This window comes from Sceloporus occidentalis, unplaced genomic scaffold (assembly GCF_023333645.1).
Source record: "Sceloporus occidentalis isolate IW3139 unplaced genomic scaffold, rSceOcc1.0.p SCAF_39, whole genome shotgun sequence".
NCBI lineage: Eukaryota > Metazoa > Chordata > Lepidosauria > Squamata > Phrynosomatidae > Sceloporus > Sceloporus occidentalis.
In genome coordinates, this window is record NW_028317019.1 from 8643416 (window position 1) to 8664286 (window position 20871).

General features: G+C 44.5%; 1 pseudogene across 1 annotated transcript; it reads left to right on the forward strand.

Moving 5' to 3' along the window:
• The first annotated feature begins 278 nt into the window (after window positions 1-278).
• On the forward strand, window positions 279-13369 carry LOC149290530 (uncharacterized; annotated as a pseudogene). The gene is made up of 5 exons (XR_016277244.1): window positions 279-313; window positions 1712-2268; window positions 8663-8767; window positions 9624-9744; window positions 12082-13369. The product of XR_016277244.1 is annotated as an uncharacterized LOC149290530 (transcript).
• The last annotated feature ends 7502 nt before the right edge of the window (window positions 13370-20871 follow it).

Genomic DNA, 20871 nt, shown 5'->3' on the forward strand with positions numbered 1-20871 from the left:
ATTGTATATTATATTGACAGGATTCAAGACAAACTGGATCTCAGAGGATGTAGCTTTTTGCTTTCTTGCAGAATTTAAAGTTTATTTCCTGGACTGAATTCTGAAGTGTTGAAATAATATTTGCAATGCGCCATGTGCTTTCCTCCCCTTTTGCTTAGTCAATGTCTGGATGAAGGCTATTTTCTATTGCAGGTGACCTTTGCGGATGTGGCGGTATATTTCACCGAGGAAGAATGGAAACTATTGACGAAGAAGCAGAAACTTATGTATAGTTCTGTAATGATGGAGAATTACGAGAATGTGGCCTCTGTGGGTAAGGAACCTGAATCCATTGCCCTTCCTGTGAAGACTGAGGGCCCTTTCATAATTCATTGTCAGAGCGCTTTGTTTCCACTTTCGAATTACAGAATCAAATCAACTTCCTGACAGTAAGGGCTGTTCGATAGTGGAACACACACCTTCCTCAGAGTGTAGTGGAGTCTCCCTCCTTGGAGGTCTTGAAACAGAGGCTGGATTGCCATCTTTCAGGGATGCTTTGATTGAGAGTTCCTGCATACCAGGGGGTTGGACTGAATGGCTCTTGTGGTCTCTTCCAACTCTACGATTCTATGATCAGTCATGAGTAATATCTATGAAGGGAGGAAAGGGGGACACAAAAATAAATACAAGTACTGTATTTTCTGGCATATAAGACTACTTTTTAACCCAGGAAAAATCTTCTCAAAAGTTGGGGGTCATCTTACATGCCAGGTATCATCTTATAGGGCAGGTGCTGAAACTTCCGAGCTGGACTGGAGAATCTGCGGTCACCACATATGGTGGGGGGAGATCAAAAACGGCTGGGGCCACATCCCCACCATATGCGGCGATCGTATGAAAGCTGCTACCGCTCTGATAGTCTTGGAGACAGGGAGCACTGGGCAGGCAGGGAGAACTGACCAATCCAAGCAGGCTTTGTATACAACAAGGTTTCTTAATAAGTACCTGCATGTCATAAGCATTTGAATTTAAATTACCATATTGAAATCAAATTTGATGTTTTTTTAAAAAAAGATTTATTTGATGTGCGTTGGAAGAGGGGTAGTCTTATATGGTGAGCATATCCCAAACTCTATATTGTAACTGGAAAAGTTGGGGGTCATCTTATATGCCCAGTCGTCTTATACGCCAGAAAATATGGGTATTACAAAGCATCACAAGAAGTAATTTGTGTTCTAGCAATAAGAGTAAACATCAGTTCATAAAATGAAATCCTAAACCTGGCAGGTAAACATTGTCCTAAATAACTTTGAGAAATATAGACTTAAAATAGTAGCATTGGCAGGGTCGCTTAGAAAGTTGTATCCTAATCGAGTACCTCCCAAGCTGAGTTATATAACATTTCGGGCAGAATACAAGCTACACAAGGTTTGTTTATAGTGGCAACCCACTCATCCACTTCAAACTCCTAAAAGATTCATATAAAACAGAACAGTCAACCAAATATAGTGCAGAAAACACCATAGAAAATCCTATTAATTCCCAAAAGGAAGTTGTATAAAAATGTAAACAGCCTGATTCTGTGTCATAATTATTTCAAGATATTTCTTGGGTGTTTCTGCAACTGTTTCAAAAAGTTTATGCTACAAATAATCATGAGGTCTAAATCATGGGGTAACACCCTCCTCTCTTAACTCAGATTTTCAGTCTTATCTGTCCTTGTCCTTTACAGAAGAACATTTGAGTCGAGAGAAAGTCCACACAGTAAAGATGTCACATAAATGCCAGCATTGTGGGAAATATTTTTCTTTGAATTCAGACCTAGTGAGACATCAGAGAGTCCACACTGGAGAGAAGCCATACAAATGCCAGCAGTGTGGGAAATGTTTTTCATTGAAATCACATCTAGTGACACATCAGAGAGTCCACACCAGAGAGAAGCCATACAAATGCCAGCATTGTGGGAAATGTTTTTCATTGAAATCACATCTAGTGACACATCAGAGAGTCCACACAAGAGAGAAGCCATACAAATGCCAGCATTGTGGGAAATGTTTTTCTCGGATGTCAAGCCTAGTGATACATCAGAGACTCCACACAGGAGAGAAGCCATACAAATGCCAGCATTGTGGGAAATGTTTTTCTCAGAAGTCAACCCTAGTGAGACATCAGAGACTCCACACAGGAGAAAAGCCATACAAATGCCAGCATTGTGGGAAATGTTTTTCTTGGAAGTCACACCTAGTGAGACATCAGAGAATCCACACAGAAGAGAAGCCATACAAATGTCAGCAGTGAAATAACATTATTTTTGTCAGCGGTGAAAAGGCCTTTATGATTTTATTTGTCTGTCCATATGTCTGTCTATATTTTAAAGTTCTATTTTGTTAAGCTTAGATTTTAATTGCTAATTGTATAGATAATTACTTTGGGTTGTAAATTTGGCTGGGGATTATGGGTTGTGGTATAGGTTAGGTAGATGGGGGGCTGGGATTTGTTACAGTTGTCTAGAATAGTCATGGGAATGATAGCTTTTGCAATGTTTGGGATGTTGGCTGAAGAAAGTTGGAGGACGGTATCAACCGAAAGGGCTAGTTTCTTTGAATGGCAAAGGGGGTCTTGTTACCTGTGGGGCATAGATTGTGGGAATTTGGAGGTGGGGGCTAGGTTTGGAAGAGGGTGTAGTTTTAGGTTTTGGGGTTTTAATGTATTGTTTGGATTGGAGTGGGCACTTCTGGCTTAAACACTGAATTTCTATGTGTTCTCAATAAAGTTCTTTGCTGTTTCAACACACTGGACTCTTTGATGCACAGAAGTTCTGAATTTGCCCAAACTGACCCTTTCATCTCTACTCAGTCCTCAGCTCCATTCCCAGCTGTAGGAACAACAGAGGCAAAGATACACACACAAACATACAGGATACACAGAGAGAGCTTTCTTTCCAAAGCAGAGCCTTCCTTTCCTGCCTTTCCCTCCTGAGTCCAGCTCTGCACCTTGGCCTCCATTGCAGTCGGGGGCCTGCCAGGCCTCCTCTCCCTCTCCTTCCCTGCGCCCTCCTGGGGATTTCTTGGGTCCCAGGAACTTCAGGGGTTATTATGACAAAAGAGGACAGGAGATACCCTTGGAGAGAGGCATGGCCATGGAGGGGAGGGGGATCCAAAGGTAAAAAGGACTGTGAGGAGCCCCCTCCCTCCTGGAAAGTGGGGCAGAGGAGAGACCCTCGCTTCTGATGCGTCTTTGGGAGAGGCATTTGTGTCAAATACAGAGTATCACACGGGATAGCATTGGAAACAACATTTTTCAGAGGGGGGAGAATAATTTTCCTTGGGGGGAGGGGGCTCTGTCTGGGGGGGAGAAGAACCCAAATCTAGGCCTAAGTCAAGAGGAGGCAGAAAAAGGACCCCAAAGCTCCTTCCGGGGAGAGGGACACCACCCGGCAACCTAGGAACTAGGCTTAGAAACCTACAGGATTTGGATTAAGCACCCCCTCACATACATACCTTTCACTTTACAACAACCTTGCAGAGGAGGACCAACAGAGAGACCCACGGCCCCAGAAAGGTTGTTTGTCCCATCGGTTGTGGGATGTTGGTTAAAGGAGGAGAAGGAAAGAAGGAAGGAGTGAAATTGCCAAGCAAAGGAAAACATAAAGGGACTGAGGGGGGACATCTGGGACCTGATTCAGGCATCTTCCCCCAGGAACCCATTATAAAAGCCTTCCACAGCTCACTGACATTTTAAATGACCATTTTGCAGATACAATTTCTCAGATAAGAGCTGGCTTGGATGCCTGCATGATTGCAGAGGCTATAGCTGAGGTGTCCAGTGCCTCCCTGAAAAAGAAAACCAACTCAGCTCTACCTCTGGAAAGTGGAAGCAGATAGACCAGGAAGGGATGTGAAATGGGAAGAAGGGGAAAGGGAGAAAATCTTGGGGGAAGGATCTCTTTTCTGGGGTTTGCACCCATTGCTCCATCTCCCGGTCTCTGCGGGGGGGGGGGGGGGGGGTCTGCTGGGAGGGGAGAGCATGGAATTCTGGGAGAGGCTGGCAGTTGGCTTGGATTCTAAATAGGGTTCTAGAAGGCTGGTGGGTTTGACTGTTGGCTGGTTAGGAATAATAATAATAATAATAATAATAATAATAATAATAATAATATATTTATATACCGCCTTTCCAATAAGATCAAAGCAGTTTACAAAATTACAAAAAAATACATAACACATAAATGAAGCAAGGTAAATCCCTGTGGATTCTGTCAGCCTTTGAGCTTCACAAGACTCTCTCTCTCTCTCTCTCTCTCTCTCTCTCTCTCTGAGGTTTTGGAGGCAAGGGATTAATAATAGGAACAATCATAGGATTAATCATTTATATCCCTGTTGGTTTATTTTATTTTCTAGGAAAGACTGAGGCTTGATTTTCTCTGAGAGCCATTGAATTCTACTTTTGGTGCTTCACAGAAGAGTGCATAAGTGTGTAAAGCACATGTAAAGCACCTCCATTTGCACTTTCTGCAGGTGTGCAAAGAACCAAGATAGCCTCCAAAGGAAGGAAGCCAGGAGAAACCACACTCGAGGAAGAAACTGGAGGAAAGGAGACCTTGGGAAAGTCAATGTCCAGCCCTCCTTTTTTGTAGTGAAGCCACTGGGAAGACTGGGATGCAATGGGCTTCAGTTATGTGCAGTGCAGATACAGCCTGAGTTGGTTGTAAAAGGGTACAAGCACCCAAGTCTGGCTTTACCCTCTTAATAATGGTTTCACTTTTCAAAAAATAAGCACTTTGTTTTTCTGTCTAATCCTTATTTTTGTTGTTGTTTGTTTGTTTCTATATTTGTTTGTTTCATTCTTGGTAATATGAGATGGTCTGGTTTGTCAACTTCCTTCATCCATAAAAATCTCTTAATGAGAAAACTGAGGAGACTTTTAAAAACTCCCAAAGGAGCTACTTTTGGCCTTGTTTGGGGGACTATCCTCCTCTTAGAAGCCAAAGCCCAATGTTTGTGAAGAATAATGATAATAAGGCTTATATTAAAACTATCCTCCCTATTTCTGATCCCTTTTAAAACCCATATTCCCCAGAAAGAGCAGAGCTGTGTAATAAGCAAACCCTCTCAGATAAGAGACACAAATAGGGTTGCCATAACCCGGCTGCAACCGGGTTTTTCCCGGTTTTGGCGGCACCTGCCCGGTCACGTCACGGGTGCAGCCAAAAACCGGGAAAAGCCCAGTTGCAGCGGGGTTGCTAGGCAACCTTCGGGGCCTCGCTGCCCTCCTCCTCCTCCACCACGCATGGCCGCACGGAGGAAAAGGAGGGCAGCGAGGCCTGGGGCGGAGGAGGCTGCAGGGAGGCGGCGCATCTTGGGCGCAGCTGCGCCAACCTCCCCGCCTCCCTGCAGCCTCCTCGCCTCCTTCCTGGTCTCTGTGGGGGCCAAGAAGGAGGCGAGGCCCTGGTGATCGCCGGCGGCCTCCTCGCCTCCTTCCTGGTCTCCGCGGGGGCCAAGAAGGAGGCGAGGCCTCGGTGATCGCCGGCGGCCTGCTCAACTCCTTCCTGGTCTCCGCGGGGGCCAAGAAGGAGGCGAGGCCTCGGTGATCGCCGGCGGCCTGCTCGACTCCTTCCTGGTCTCCCCGGGGGCCAAAAAGGAGGCGAGGCCTCGGTGATCGCCGGCGGCCTGCTTGACTCCTTCCTGGTCTCCGCGGGGGCCAAAAAGGAGGTGAGGCCTTGGTGATCGCCGGCGGCCTGCTCACCTCCTTCCTGGTCTCCGTGGGGGCCAAGAAGGAGGCGAGGCCTCGGTGATCGCCGGCGGCCTGCTCGACTCCTTCCTGGTCTCCGCGGGGGACAAAAAGGAGGCGAGGCCTCGGTGATCGCCGGCAGCCTGCTCACCTCCTTCCTGGTCTCCACGGGGGCCAAGAAGGAGGCGAGGCCTCGGTGATCGCCGGCGGCCTGCTCGCCTCCTTCCTGGTCCCTGCGGGGGCCAGGAACGAGGTGAGGCCCCGGCGATGGCCGGCGGTCTCCTCGCCTCCTCCCTGGTCTCCGCGGGGGCCAGGAGCGAGGTGAGGCCCCGGCCATCGCCGGCGGCCTGCTCGCCTCCTTCCTGGTCCCTGCGGGAGCCAAGAAGGAGGCGAGGCCCTGATCCTGGCCTCCGATCGCGGCGAGGCCCGGGGCCCAGGCGGGGAGGGAAAGCCTCCTTAAGTGGAGGCTTTCCCTCACCGCTTGGCCTCCTCTCCCCGCCGCAATCGCGAGGGGAAATGTAGGACAAAATTTTCAAATGTAGGACACATTTTGTGTGTCCTACATTTGAAAATTTTGTCCTACATTTTTCCCGGTTTGGAGGTCCGGCACTATGGCAACCCTAGACACAAAAGACACACAAAGAGACACACTTCCTTCCTTTTGGCCCAAGGAGCCCTGACTCCTGACTCTGGAGCCTCAGGAGAGAAAGAGAAGCCTCTGTTCAACTGAGGCTCAGAGAAGGTTCCAGAACATTATTCCTCACAGTCACAAGCAGCACAAAAAATGGCTGCCAGAACACAAAATGGCCTCCTGTTCCTCAGCACTTGGCAGTTGACATTTGAAGCCTTCAGGAGAGAGAGAGACTGAGGGGAAGAGAGGAAGGAGGCCGTGGAGGGAGGGGGCCTTGGGAGATATAGGGCCTTCCTGAGATATTCGGGGTTCCTAACAAAGGGGTTTCTGGCCTCATAAAAGATTTGGGGCAAACTGGATCTGAAAGGCAGTAGTAGCCTCTTGCCAATAGGATTTACAGTGTTTCCTGGACTGGATCTCCCAGCATCCACATGGCCAGAGAGAGGAGGGTCCTACCCTGAATAGGGCTGCCATTTCATGGGTCTTAGGCTCTGGGAATGTGTGCCTTTGGCCAGTGTCCATGTGGCTGGGGCTCCAGGGTCCTCAGTCCCTCCTGCCTTCTTCCATATTAACTGCAGGAGGAGCCTGTGAGGGTGGGGCAGGGGGCGGGGTCTTCCAGCTCCTTTGCCCTCATTGGCCAGACTGAAGAAGGGGAGGAGCTTCTGCCTCTATTTAGCTCTGTGCGTGGAAGAGAGACTGAGGTGGGGACAGAGAGAGACAAGGGAGCGAGTAAGTAAGTAAGTGTAGTGGCAGCAGAAGGACAAGGCCTGGAAGCGGTGGGCTTTACTGCTGTGCTGAGGGCTGGCTGGGCCTGGCTTGGGTCTACTGCTGCTGCTGCTGGTTTGCTTTGGCCACTGCCCCCACGGAGGGGAGGAAGGAGGCCCAGCAGGCCTTCCAGGCATGAGCCACTCTCTCTGAAGGAGGGAGAGTGTGACTCCCCAAACAGACTTTTGGTCTGGCCTTTTAGTGTTGTTAAGGTTTGGAAATCCTGTTTGGGGTTCATTTTGACTTTGGGGCCCTTTCATCCTCCATTTTGGGTTCCCTGAAGGCCTCCAACTGCCAAGCGCTGAGGCAGAGGGAGCCATTTTGTGTCCTGGCGGCCATTTTGTGTTGCTTGTGACTGTTGGGAAGATTGTTCCAGAACCTTCTCTGGTTCCTCAGTTGAACAGAGGCCTCTCTTTCTCTCCTGAGGCTCCAGAGTCAGAAGGAGGCCAGGCTCCTTGGGCCAAAAGGAAGGAAGTGTGTCTCTTTTCTGAGAGGGTTTTCTTATTACACAGCTCTGCTCTTTCTGGGGAACATGGGTTTTAAAAGGGATCAGAAATGGGGAGGATAGTTTTAATACAAGCCTTATTCTTCTTCTTCATAAACACTGGGCTTTGGCTTCTAAGAGGAGGCTAGTCCCCCAAAAAAGGCCAAAAGTAGCTCCTCTGGGAGGTTTTAAAAGTCTCCCCAGTTTTCTTACTGAGAGATTTTCAGGGAAGAAGGAAGAAGACAGACCAGAATAATTCATATTACCAAGAATGAAACAAACAAACATAGAAACAAACAAGAACAACAAAAATAAGGATTAGAGACTAAAACAAACTACTTATTTTTTTTAAAGGAAAGCCATTATTAGGAGGATAAAAACAAGACATGGGTGGTTCTACCCTTTTAAAACTGACTCAGGCTGTGTCTGCACTGCAGTAATAATCCAGTTCTAAAGTGTGTTAACTCTCCTGGTTCGTTCCTATGGAATCCTGAGATTTGTAGTTTGTTGTGGCATGAGAACTCTCTGGCAGAAAAGGCTAAGTGTCCAAAGATAAAATCCCAGGATTCCATAGCACTGAGGGTTAAAGCGGTGTCAAAGTGCCTTATTTCTATAGTACGGAGGCAGCCTTCTTGGGAAAGGGGCTGATGATGGGGAAAAGCACTGGGGACCTCTGGACGTTTCAGCAGATGACTTATTTATTTATTAAGGATGCACTCATTTCACATCTATCTACGGGGACATAACCATAGCCCTCTCCAATTCCCCATCCCCTCATCCCCCACCACTCCAAGAAGGCATGGAGTATCTCTTGTGTAGGGGAGCTGCAGTGAATCTATGCTAAGTCCAGGGGCTTTGTTTGGTGCAGAGGGAGGAAGGGGATACCCACGTCTGCATCGACCCAAAAGAGGCATATGTCACCTGCGTATGTCACCAGGATGATGCTGTTCTCTGTGTCTTTGAGTGCTGCAGGGTTTCTTGCCAAGCTGATCCTAACCCTGGTCCCTTTTCTCAGGAACTTCATCTCGGCCTCCTTGTACACGGCTTTGGGGCCTCTCTGGCTGGAAGTGACCAAGTGCAGGCCACCAGGATCCCTTGCCCACCTGATGGCCGACACAGAGGCCAAGCGGAGGGAGTTGGTCTCCAACAGAAAGATGTTTCCAAGATACAACAACTCTTTGGTACGTTGCCATGCTGACTATTAGTTTCATCTGTGTCTGGGCCGGCTCATGAAAGCAGTCAGAGAACATACTCTCCCATTTTGGCAGAGAGTCCTGGTTAATCCTCTATCACCTCATCTTTTCTGGGGCTTTGAAAATGTCCTATTTCACTCTCCTCCTCCTCCCATTTTCCCCCTTCTCCTCAGGTCAGTTCAGTTGCTGCAAAATGTATTTCATGTTCAAAAGAGTGTGCATCCTATCCACTCAAAAGAGGGGAGAGGGGGGGAGATAGGGGGGCAAGGTCTTGCCCTTGCCAGCAATCAGAGGCAAAAGCAAACATCTGGGCCCTTCCTCGCTTGTGTGATCTTTAGCATTAACAAATTTGGCCATCTTGATTCCCTTCTGGTGTTACTTGTCCACATGTGTCTTTCCCAATTTGTGAAATGCTGGGGGATATTGAGGAATATCTCTGGACCTAAACTGAGGGTGGGCCCAGTGGCCCTCAAGCCCAGAATACTCCCCAGAACATCTTTTTAAAAATGAAATTTGCCTCTGAAATTAGGTGAGATATGGCTAAATGTACTATAATTCATTGGTGACTAAATGTACTATACATGTTGGGAGAGTCAGTGTCCTAATCAATCAATAATATATCAGACATGGCCTAAATTATATTCTTTATTGTATTGTGTATTATACTGAAAGGATTCAAGACAAACTGGATCTCAAAGGCTGTAGCTTTTTGCTTGCTTGCAGAATTTAAAGTTTATTTCCTGGACTGAATTCTGAAGTGTTGAAATAATATTTGCAATGCACCATGTGCTTTCCTCCCCTTTTGCTTAGTCACTCTCTGGATGAGGGCTATTTTTTGTTGCAGGTGACCTTTGCGGATGTGGCTGTATATTTCACCAAGGAGGAATGGAAACTGTTGACGAAGAAGCAGAAACTTTTGTACAGTTATGTGATGATGGAGAATTATGAGAATGTGGCCTCTGTGGGTAAGGAACCTGAATCCATTGCCCTCCCTGTGAAGACTGAGTAGCAGAAAGCAAGCCTGCTCCATCCAGAATATGACATCTCTTCAAATATTTGAACAGGGCTGTCAGATCCACACTTAACCTTCTCTTCTCCAAGCTAAACATGCCCAGCTCCCTAAGTCATTCCTCAGAGAGAATGGTTTCCATATCGTTCACCATTTTGGTTTCCTTCCTCTGGACATGCTCCAGCTTCTCAACATCTGTTTGAATTGTGTTGCCCAGAACTGGACACAGGATTATTGCAAGTGAGCCCCGACCAAAACAGAATAGAGTGGCACTATTACTTCCCTTGATCTTGACATTATACTCCTATTGATACAGCCTAGGATCACTTTGGCCTTTTTAGCTGCTGCATCACACTGTTGACACATGTTCACCTTGTGCTCTACTACCATTCCTAGTTCCCTTTCACACGTAATGTAATTGTCATAACAACTATGTGGGTGTGTATCTGTGATAGAGAGATGAGGCAATGTGAAAAACAGAAAGGCAGGAAAGAGATGCTGATGGTGAAATGGTGAAATGGTGAAGCAGTTCAGATAGACAAGAAGGAGGGTTGGAGAGCGAAGGGAGAAAGGGAAGGGGATCAAGCCTCTGGGAGCCAGGAGGGGAAGGCAGGAGCAAAGCCAGGATCGCCTAGCTCTGTGCAGAGAGGAAGGGACCTCTGGGAAGGGCCAGGAGAGGGGCCTTGAGGATTGGGAGGCAGCCACCAACCTGACAGATTTTAAGAACTGGATTGAGTGAACCTCTGAGAACCAGCTCATATCCTTGTTTTCAGACATATTTAGGGGTTCCATTTAGCAATTATCAGTAATATCTATGAAGGGAGGAAAGGGGGACACAAAACTTTCTTTTGTCTAATGTTTCTTTTCTTACCTGAGTTTGCTTAGCTCCATGGTTGATTCAAGAGGTCCTTTGTTACCCAAAATGCTGGTGTCTGGGGAGGATACCCACAAGTGCTATGCTTTTAGGGGAATTTGGTACTTAGCTCAATATAACAAAATAGTTTTACTGGGGCAGTAGTGATCTCTGTATTCAGCCCAGCTATAGCAGTTCCTGAATGAAACAGAACTTTAGAGGGATTTGAAATATCTTTTTGTGTTTTATTTAGGGGGAAAGCAAAACACTCAGACACAAGCATATAAGTGTTCACGCACACACGCAAGAACTAGGTAACAAAGGTGGGATTGGTGAATAGATGTAAGGCTTTGATAAAGGCTGTCTATCCAGATCTTTATTCCAATTGTTGAGGATTTGGAATGGGAGAGGTCAGTAGTTCCTGAGACAATTGGGGTTGGAGAGTGCATTGAGGTGCTTAGCTATGAAAACAGAGTGTCCGTCTATAACTGGACTGACACCAAAGAACAGCAAGTCAGGGCTGATATTTAGACGGAAATTGGTGCTTGGGGGCAGAAACTGAGGGTTCAGAAAGGTTTCTATCACTTTAGAATATTTCTTGTGTATGGAAAGAATGGTGTGAAACAAATTGAATACAATGGGTGTTTGATGCAAATGCCTCAAACAAAAGTGATTAGCACACCGCCTCTCAGGTCCTTGTTGGCTCTAAATTTTGATCACATTCACAAGACAATGTACACTACAATCTGAGGGTGACGCTCCCGGATGTAGCTCAAAAATAACATAGCAGAGTACGGAACTAAATATCCAGGTATATAGATATTGGCAATGCACTGACCTCTTTTCACACTAAAAATAAGTTACAAATACAGTTGATTTCATTGAGATCCTTGGAGATTCTCTATCTTGAGCTGCAAAATAATACAAATAATTGCAAGCTCTCCATCAACTTCACCTTTTCTTGTACACACAACTCCAGTTCAATCCACACCAATCCCCATATGAGCTATATACTGTATTGGTTGTGAGTCATCTCATGGTGCTGCTACACAGCATGAAGCATCCTCTGCAGTTAGCTTCAATCATGCCTTGGGCTTTGACTCAGCACTCTATGGGAGTCTCGCAGGATATGACGCCACCTGTCAGTCAAAGTATTTTTACACATGTTTAATGGAATATTTTTTTCAACAGTCTTTTGACTACCTGCTTCCACTGATTTCCTCAAGGCAGTCCCCATTCTTTGCTAGCTGCTATGAGTAAGGATACCACCATCCAATGGATTTAGGGGCATAAGCAGCAGGGTCATGCTTGGGTTACTCATAGAATCTTTCTTAATTTAATCGCTAATAAGGAGGGGTTAATAAGGGCTAAATCATGGGGTAACATCCTCCTTTCTTAAGTCTGATTTTCAGTCTTATCTGTCATTGTCCTTCTTTACAGAAAAACATTTTAATCATGAGAGAATCCACACAGGAGAGAAGCCACACAAATGCCAGCATTGTGGGAAAGGTTTTTCTTGGAAGTCACATCTAGTGACACATCAGAGTCCACACAGAAGAGAAGCCATACAAATGCCAGCATTGTGGGAAATGTTTTTCTTCAAAGTCAGCCCTAGTGAGGCATCAGAGAGTCCACACAGGAGAGAAGCCATACAGAAGCCAGCATTGTGGGAAATGTTTTTCTTTGAAGTCAAACCTAGTGACACATCAGAGAATCCACACAGGAGAGAAGCCATACAAATGCCAGCATTGTGGGAAAGGTTTTTCTTCAAAGTCAGATCTAGTGAAACATCAGAGTCCACACAGGAGAGAAGCCATACAAATGCCAGCATTGTAGAAAGTGTTTTTCTTCGAAGTCAAACCTAGTGACACATCAGAGAATCCACACAGGAGAGAGGCCATACAGAAGCCAGCATTGTGGGAAATGTTTTTCTTCAAAGTCAGCCCTAGAGAGACATCAGAGAGTCCACACAGGAGAGAAGCCAAACAAATTCCAGCAGTGAACTAATATTTTTTTCAAGAAGGATTACAGACAATTTTCAATCCAGTGATGAAAAGGCCCTTATAATTTTGTTTGTAAGCTTTGTCTGTCCATATGTCTGTGGTTTATCTGTGCATATGTCTGTTTATGTTTTAAAGGTATATTTTGTTAAGTTTAGATTTTAATTGCCCTAACATTCTACCCTTGGCTTAGGTGGGAGATCCGTTCCAGACCCCCCCATGTAAGCAAAATACCGCACATGCTCAAGTCCTTTTCAAGTGAATGCGGCTCGTGCATGTGGTAGTGCGGCAGCGCCCATGCACCATGGGCCCATGCCCCCATTATCCGAATGGGACGCACCACCCCTTGTGCCCCCATGTGGCTTTCACCATATAATGAAAGCTGCACATGACACAGGTGCACTGTAATATAGATAATTGCTTTGGATTATAAACTTGGCTGGGGATTATGATTTGTGGAATATGTCGATAGCATTTGCAATGTGTGCGATGTTGGCTGGAGAAAGTTGTTGGCTGGTATTAATAGAAAGGAGCTAGTTTCTGAGAATGGCAAAGGGGGCCTGGTTAACTGTGGGGCATAGCCTCTGGGGATTGGAGGTGGGGGCTAGGTTTGGAAGAAGGTGGGATTTTAAGTTTTGGGGTTTCAGTGTTTTCTTTGTCTTGGGGAGGGCAGTTCTGGCTTAAATGCTGGATTTCTGATTATGTGTTCTCAATAAAGTTATTTGTTGTTTCAACACGTTGGACTCTTTGATGCACAGAAGTTCTTTTTTTTTTTTTTTTTTTTTATTTTATTTTATTGTATTTTGAAGTAAAAGACAGTGGGAATATACATACAAAAAAGACATACGTACAAACAACATAATTTCACAAACAACAACAGAAAAAAATTATTTCCAAATATTAATTTTTCTATCAATCAACTTCCAAGTCTCCCTTCTAGTGCCAGATTACATAATTTTCACAAGAGGTTCACATAACTTAACAAAAAGAAATCTCTTTTACCATCATTATTTTTATATAAAATAGTACCACCAGAAATTAAAAGCAAATAGGAAATAAAATAATGGAATATAAATTTCAAAATTTTCATAATTGCTGGGAAATGCCTATAATATACTTATTATATACATATATTCAAATACAAATCTACACATAACCATTCTTCTTTCACTTTATCTATCACCTTATCCTGCAGAGCGGCTGTTAACAAATCAAGATTTCTAACTTCTTTCAATTTGGATATCCAGACATCTATTTTGGGACAGTGTGGATTTTTCCAACATTGTGCAAATAAAATTCTAGCCAGTGTAATCATATATAAAATTATCTTTGAATATTTCATCTCTGTGACCTTATCTAGTTTATTGGTCATATTTAGCAAAAATAATAATGGATCAAAAGGAATATCAGTACACATTATCTCCACCATTTTGCTATGAATATTTTTCCAGTACTCAGTAGATATTGAACATGCCCACCAAGAGTGGAAGAAAGTTCCTTCTTTAATACCACATTTCCAACACTTAACGCATCCCGTTTTATATATCTTATTAATCTTAGTAGGAGTCAGATACCACCTATATAACATCTTCACATAATTCTCCTTATAATTTTGGCAGGCGGTAAAATTTTTTGTTACCCTCCAGGATTTTTCCCATTCTTCAAATTTAATAGGGCTCCCCACATCTTGAGCCCACCTAATCATTGTGTGTTTTATGGTCTCATTCTCTAGGTTCCTTTCTTTAAGGGATTTGTAATACATCGATAAATGTTTCCCTTTTTTATCTTCTATGATAATATCCAAATCATTCTTCACAGTAGTAATACCCATTTTGTCTAAATCGGTTTTGAATCTACTACTTAATTGGAGGTATAAATACCATTCAATCTTAAATCCCAACAGGCTTAGTTGTTCCCTGGTTTTCATAATAAATTGCCTTTTATCATTCGTGTCTATTAAATCTCCATATCTTATCCACTTTGATGAGTTATCCTTAGTTCTATTATAAAAAGCTTCTTGTGGAGAAACCCAATATGGAAGATTGGTATAATAAATCTTTTTAATTTTAATCCAAACCCATAATAAAGATCTTCTAATAAAGTGATGTATAAACTCTTTATGTTCGTTGCACTTCCCAAACCACAGATAAGCGTGTAATCCATACCTCAGGTCACAATTTTCTAAGTTCAGCATTTTATCATTAGTTAAAGAAAACCAATTTTCTAGCCAGCATAAACAAGCAGCAAAATAATACAGCTTGAGATTTGGGAGTGCACAGCCCCCTCTTTCCCAGTCGTCCGTCAGAATTTTCCATTTTATCCTAGCGCGTTTCCCTTCCCACAAAAATTTAGAAAATTCCTTCTGCCATATCACAAAATGATTTTCAGCAGAAATAATCGGAAGATTTAGAAAAAGATAAATAAATCTGGGAAGAATATTCATTTTTATGGCAGCTATTCTACCAGAGAAAGATAGGTGAAGATTTTCAGTAGTGATGCACAGAAGTTCTGAATTTGCACAAAACACACTTCCTTCTCTTCTCAGTCCTCAACTCAGCTCCCAGCCATAAGAAGAACAGAGGCAAACACATCCTCCAAGTCTCCTCAAAGGAAGAAAGTGTATGGAAATGTATGAGAAAAGGGGGCAGGGGGCCCTTGAGGAGAGGCATGGCCATGGGGGGAGGGGGCAGGGTCCTTTAGATGAAAAGGGGGCTTTGAGGAGCCCCTCCCTCCTGGAAAGTAGGGCAGAGGAGAGGCCCTCCTCCCTTCCTCTTCATTTGGGGGGAGATGAGGGCTGGCAAGCCCCTTTCTTTGGTCTTCCAATGGGGCACCCTCTTCATCTCTGGGGGGCTGGGATGGGGTTCAGAAGAGCGGAGGCTCCCAGTCAAAAGACTTTTGTGACAAATTAAAAGCATCAGACAGCATAGGTTTCAATAGCATTGGAAACAACAGTTTTCTGGGGGGATTTGGATAGGAATCCCTCAGCAGCCATTTTGGGAAAGGGGGCTCTGCCTCTGGACAGAGAGATGGAGAATGTGCTCATTTGGGGAAAACGTTAGAGTCCCTATATTGGGCCACCGTCCCCTCTGTCCTGGAGCCTTCTTCTGCAAACCCCATAGACAGGGAAGATCTGGATCATGCCCTCCCCAGGAAAGGAAGCCCCTACCCTTTGCAGGCCTCACAGATGGAGGGAAATAAGAAGATTATAAACTCCAAAATTGTAATGAAGATTACTATGTATTGTAGGAAAGAAATGGTAATATCTGGGGAAATATGTACAAAGGATTTACATTGAAAAGGGGAGGGATTAATAAAAATGGCAAGAATAAGAAGGGGTCCCAAATCCTCAGAGCAGCCCTCTCCTGCCTTCCCCCCAAATGCACCTGAGAAGTCCGTGGGACAGCAACCAGGGCCTCCCCAGAAGATCCCAAAACCAGGACAGGTTTCATGCAGGAAAGTAGAGGAAGATTGGTTGCAAAAGACATCTCTGGCACATTTTTTGAAGGAGGAAGAACTAGAGAATCTCAGATGACAGCCTGCTCCATTGTGGCTGAGGAAGACCTCTTGTCTTGAAACGTCCTCCATCAATTTCCAAAGACAGAGATAATAACACTTATTTTGTTTCAGTCTATCTATTTTAGCAGGTCACCTAGAGCAGAGATATTGGAGGCAGTTTGTGTCTTCTAATTGTTCCTTTCGTTTTTTTTGTTGTAGTCCATTCTTATCGATGTGTATTGTCATTGTATTGAAGCCTTTGTGTACCTGTACTCACAACTGCCCTTGTTTATATTATTTTTGTAGACATTATTCTGTATTACCTAGATTAGTAGGTGATTCATAGTAATAAACTTATGTTAGCGCTTACATTATCATTGTTTAGATGTTCTTCTGCATGGCATCAGTATGTTATTCAGACTAGATCAATTGAAGCTGATTTGTGTAGTATAATTGCTCTTTGTACATACACCGTTTCTTCTCATTACATAACATTACCTTGCCATTACATGCTTCATGTTCACTTGGTGACCAATAAACCTATTTGGACCTAGTCCCCCCCAACATGGTTTGGTTTCCCCCCAATAACACCCTCCCCCCCAAAAGGAAAGGAGACCCTAAAGGGGGGGGGGTGTTTCTGATCTCTCTTTCCTTCCTTCGTTCTTCATTAATTTATAATTAATTTTTAAAATGCCCCATTTGGCTCCAAGGATGGAAATTCCCCTGCAATGGCTCCAGGCAAAAAGACGGCGTTGTTGCCGGACGCTCTAGCTTTCCTTAAGCGGCGCGTCTTGTCTCTCCACTTATGGTATGCCGCTTACGGCTTTGTTCGTGAGGCGTTTCTGAGTGTCCAGGAGACTAGGAGCGGTTTGGATGCAGTTTAGAAGCGGTTTAGTCGGCATTAGGCAGAAACCCTTGAAGTCTTTGTGTAATGACTGGGCTGCAGTCAATGGAGGTCTTCTTCACGCAGTAAAGGGAGGTCTATGCAAATGCAGAATGACATCACTGCTACGGAAGGCTCTCTTGACCAATCAGAGAGCAAGATAAAGGTTCTTCTGGAAGCTTCCGTGAGAAGGAGATATAAGGCCTGAGAGACCAAGAGACAGTTGGGGGAATTGTGTCGGTTGGAGATCAAGAGAGAGAGAGTTAAAGAGCGGATCTTGGAAGTTAGTCTCAGAATTGGACGCTTAGGTTTATTTAATAGCTTGTATGAATTGAATATTATATACTTACAAATATTGTACCTGCAAGATTCTTAATATCTTGTAGGACTTATATTATACTTAAATTTTGTTATCTATAATGAATACCTCCTTGGAGTATCTACTACTCGAAGCTCCTTTTACACGTGTTTTGGCTCGGTTGATGCTTGGGAAAATCAGTAAAGAAGTAGAAATAAGGTTCCTTAACTGGTCCCAGTGTAGGTTAAGGGAAGTCCTTTTATAATTCACTGGATGGAGGCATGATTTAAGGGTCTGCTGGGCTAAGAGCCCTAATGTCTAAATGTCTAAATAACAATTTGTAATCCACTCTGAAAGCCTTTTGGCTGAAGAGAGAGGGGTATAAAAATATTATTATTATTATTATTATTATTATTATTATTATTATTCCAGAGCCGCAGTTTGGCTGCTTGGACCACCGTAGATCATCACAGAGAGTCAGTTGGAAAAGCCCATCTCACTCCAGAAAATCAAGGTACTTGAGGAGTTTGCACTCTACGTCTTTCTGTAATAATAGCTACAAAACTGATAATAGCATTTGGGACATTTAGTCTTTTAAAAACAAATATTGCAGATTTAAATGCTGCTTTTAAACCTCTTTCCATCTGCCAGCTTTGCGCTGGTTTTGGGGGGAAATGAGAAAGTGTTGGGAGGGAGGGACTGCCAACAGAATTAGGAGATGCATTGCAGGCTATGGACAGTTTGCAGCCAAGAAAGGTCCAAAACACACGGCAGCAATAGTCCATTTTGAGAGCGCTTTAACTGCTCTGTCCCAGTGCTAGGGAATCCTGGGAACTGGAGTTTATTGTGGCACCAGAGCTCTCTGACAGAGAAGGCTCGATGTCTCACAAAACTACATTTCCCAGAATTGCTTAGCACTGAGCCAGGGCAGTTAAAGCAGTCTCAGATTGGATTATTGCTGCAGTGTGTTTTGGACTTAGTTGACCCTTGGCAAGTCACACACTCTCAGCCTCAGAGGATGGCAATGGCAACCCCTCTCTGAAGAAACCTGCCAAGGAAACCCCATGATAAGTTTGCCTTAGGGTCGCCACCAAGTTGGAAACGACTTGAAGACAACATGAAGAACAGAAAAAAGTCTGCACTTATTTCTCAGGTTGTACATGGGAATGGAAGGCAGTGTGGTGCAGTGGTTTGAGTTTTGGGTTACAACTCTAGAGGCCAGGGTCCAGTGCCCCAATCCTCCATGAAACCAGCTGGGTCTCTTGGGCAAGAAGTCACACTCTCTCAGCCTCAGGGAAGGCAATGGCAAACCTCTGAACAACTCTTGCCAAGAAAACCCCAGGAGAGGCTCCCCAGAAGTCGGAAATGACACCACAAAAAACTACAAAGCCTCAAGAAAGAGCCAGCGTGGTTCAGTGGCTGGATGAGTGGACTATGACCCTGGAGACCAGGGTTCGAATGCACTCTTGGCCACGGAAACCCACTGAGTTAGGCAAGTCACACTCTCTCAGCCTCAGAGGGAGGCACTTGCAAAACCACTTTTGGACAAATCTTGCCAAGAAAAGCCTGCGAAGGGCTTCCCTTACAGTCGCCATAAGTCAGAAACAACTTCAAGGCACACAACGACAACAAGAGCAGTAACACCACTAACACAAGGCAGCTAGGAAGAAAGAAAGAAAGAAAGAAAGAAAGAAAGAAAGAAAGAAAGAAAGAAGATGTGGGAGTTGTAGTCCTCGGTTCAGAGGGCAGGACCAGTGTTGCTAACAATCCTCGAAAATATTTCCCGGCATGTTTTACCAAAATCCACGGAATCCCCCCCCCCCCCAAATATTACACGGAATATTCAGTCAAAATCCCTGTAACGTTCCCGTAATGTTAATAATAATAATCATAATAATAATAGGATGTATTTATATATTTATTAATATGGCGGATCTTTTGCAAATAAACGTAACCCTAATTGAATAAAAATAATTGTAACTTATTTCAACTCTCAAAATTACCATTGGACCAAACAAAGAATCTTTCAGTCCTTCTAATACCTTTAAGCTATTTATTTTGACATGAAGGGGGTCCAGGAAGCTTTGTGCCAAATAGAAACGTGTTCGGCTGCAACCACACTGCATAAATAATCCAGTTTGACACCCCTTTAGCTGCCCTGGCTCAGTGCTAGGGAGCCCTGGGAATTGTAGTTTTGTGAGACATTTAGCCTTCTCTATCAGAAAGAGGTCTGGTGCCACAACAAACTACAATTCCCAGGATTCCCTAGCACAGAGCCAAGGCAGTTAAAGCGGTCTCAAACTGGATTATTTCTGCAGTGTGTTTTGGACCTTTGTTATTATAAATGCTCAAGATCCAATCCATACTGCAGAAATAATCCAGTTTGAGACTGCTTTAACTGCCCTGGCTCAGTGCTAGGGAACCCTGGGAATTGGAGTTTTCTGAGAAAGAGCTCTGGTGCCACAATAAACTACAATTCCCATGCATACGAGGAAGTATGCTTAAGTCTAGGAAAGCTCATGCTGCCAACTTTTCTTTCGTGTGTCTCAAAGGTGCTACAAGATCTATCTCTCTATCATCATCACCATTATTATTATCATTATTAAATCCAAATGCAGCTAAGAAGTGGACTTAAATTGGCAACACTGATGTACTGTAGACTCTTTCTCTGGGGCTGTGATCTCTAAGTGTGGAGGCAATTCCCTTGTCAAACCAGGGGATCCTGGGAATTGTAGTTTGTTGTGACATGTATGTGTATATATGTGTGTGTGTGTTGTGTGTATATATATATGTGTGTGTGTGTGTGTGTGTATAAGAGCCTTGTCTCCCGCACGTCTGCCCTGGCTGAGCTTTTCCTGAGGGCGGGGGGGGGGGGGTGGACGACTACTCTCCTCTCTCTGATTGCCTGAAAACTCTCAGTGTGACTCCCAACAGGACTGGTTGCTCTGTAGCCTCGCTCTCAGAGTCAGGGCCACTGGTGCCAATTTCGGGGATTTGTCCCGGAAATTGGGTTGTTTTTTTTCAGGGCTGGAGCTGAAATGTGCAAAAGTCCCTGGATCTCCACAGAATAGAGCCAGGCACAGAAATCATACGGAAAGCACTCAAAAATCCCAATTTCCGTGTGAAAGTCACAAAATTGGCAACAGTGTTAACCTCTGTTCAACTGAGGCTTCAGAGAAGGTTCTGGAACATTCTCCACACTCACAAACAGCACACAAAATGGCCATTGGAACACAAAATGGCCTCCAAAACACAAAATGGCCACCGGAAAACAAAATGGCTGACAGAACACAAAAAGGCTGTCTCTGCCTGAGTGCTTGGCAGTTGACATTTGAGGCCTTCAGGGGAGAGAGAGACTGAGGGAAGGAGGTCCTGGAGGGAAGGAGCCTTGGGAGATATAGGGCTTTCCTGAGATATTTGGGGTTGCTTCCTAACAAAGGGGTTTCTGGACCCATAAAGGATTTGGGGCAAACTGGTTCTGAAAGGCAGTAGCAGCCTTTTCTCTTGCCAATGGGATTTACAGTGTATTTGCTTGACTGGATCTCCCAGCATCC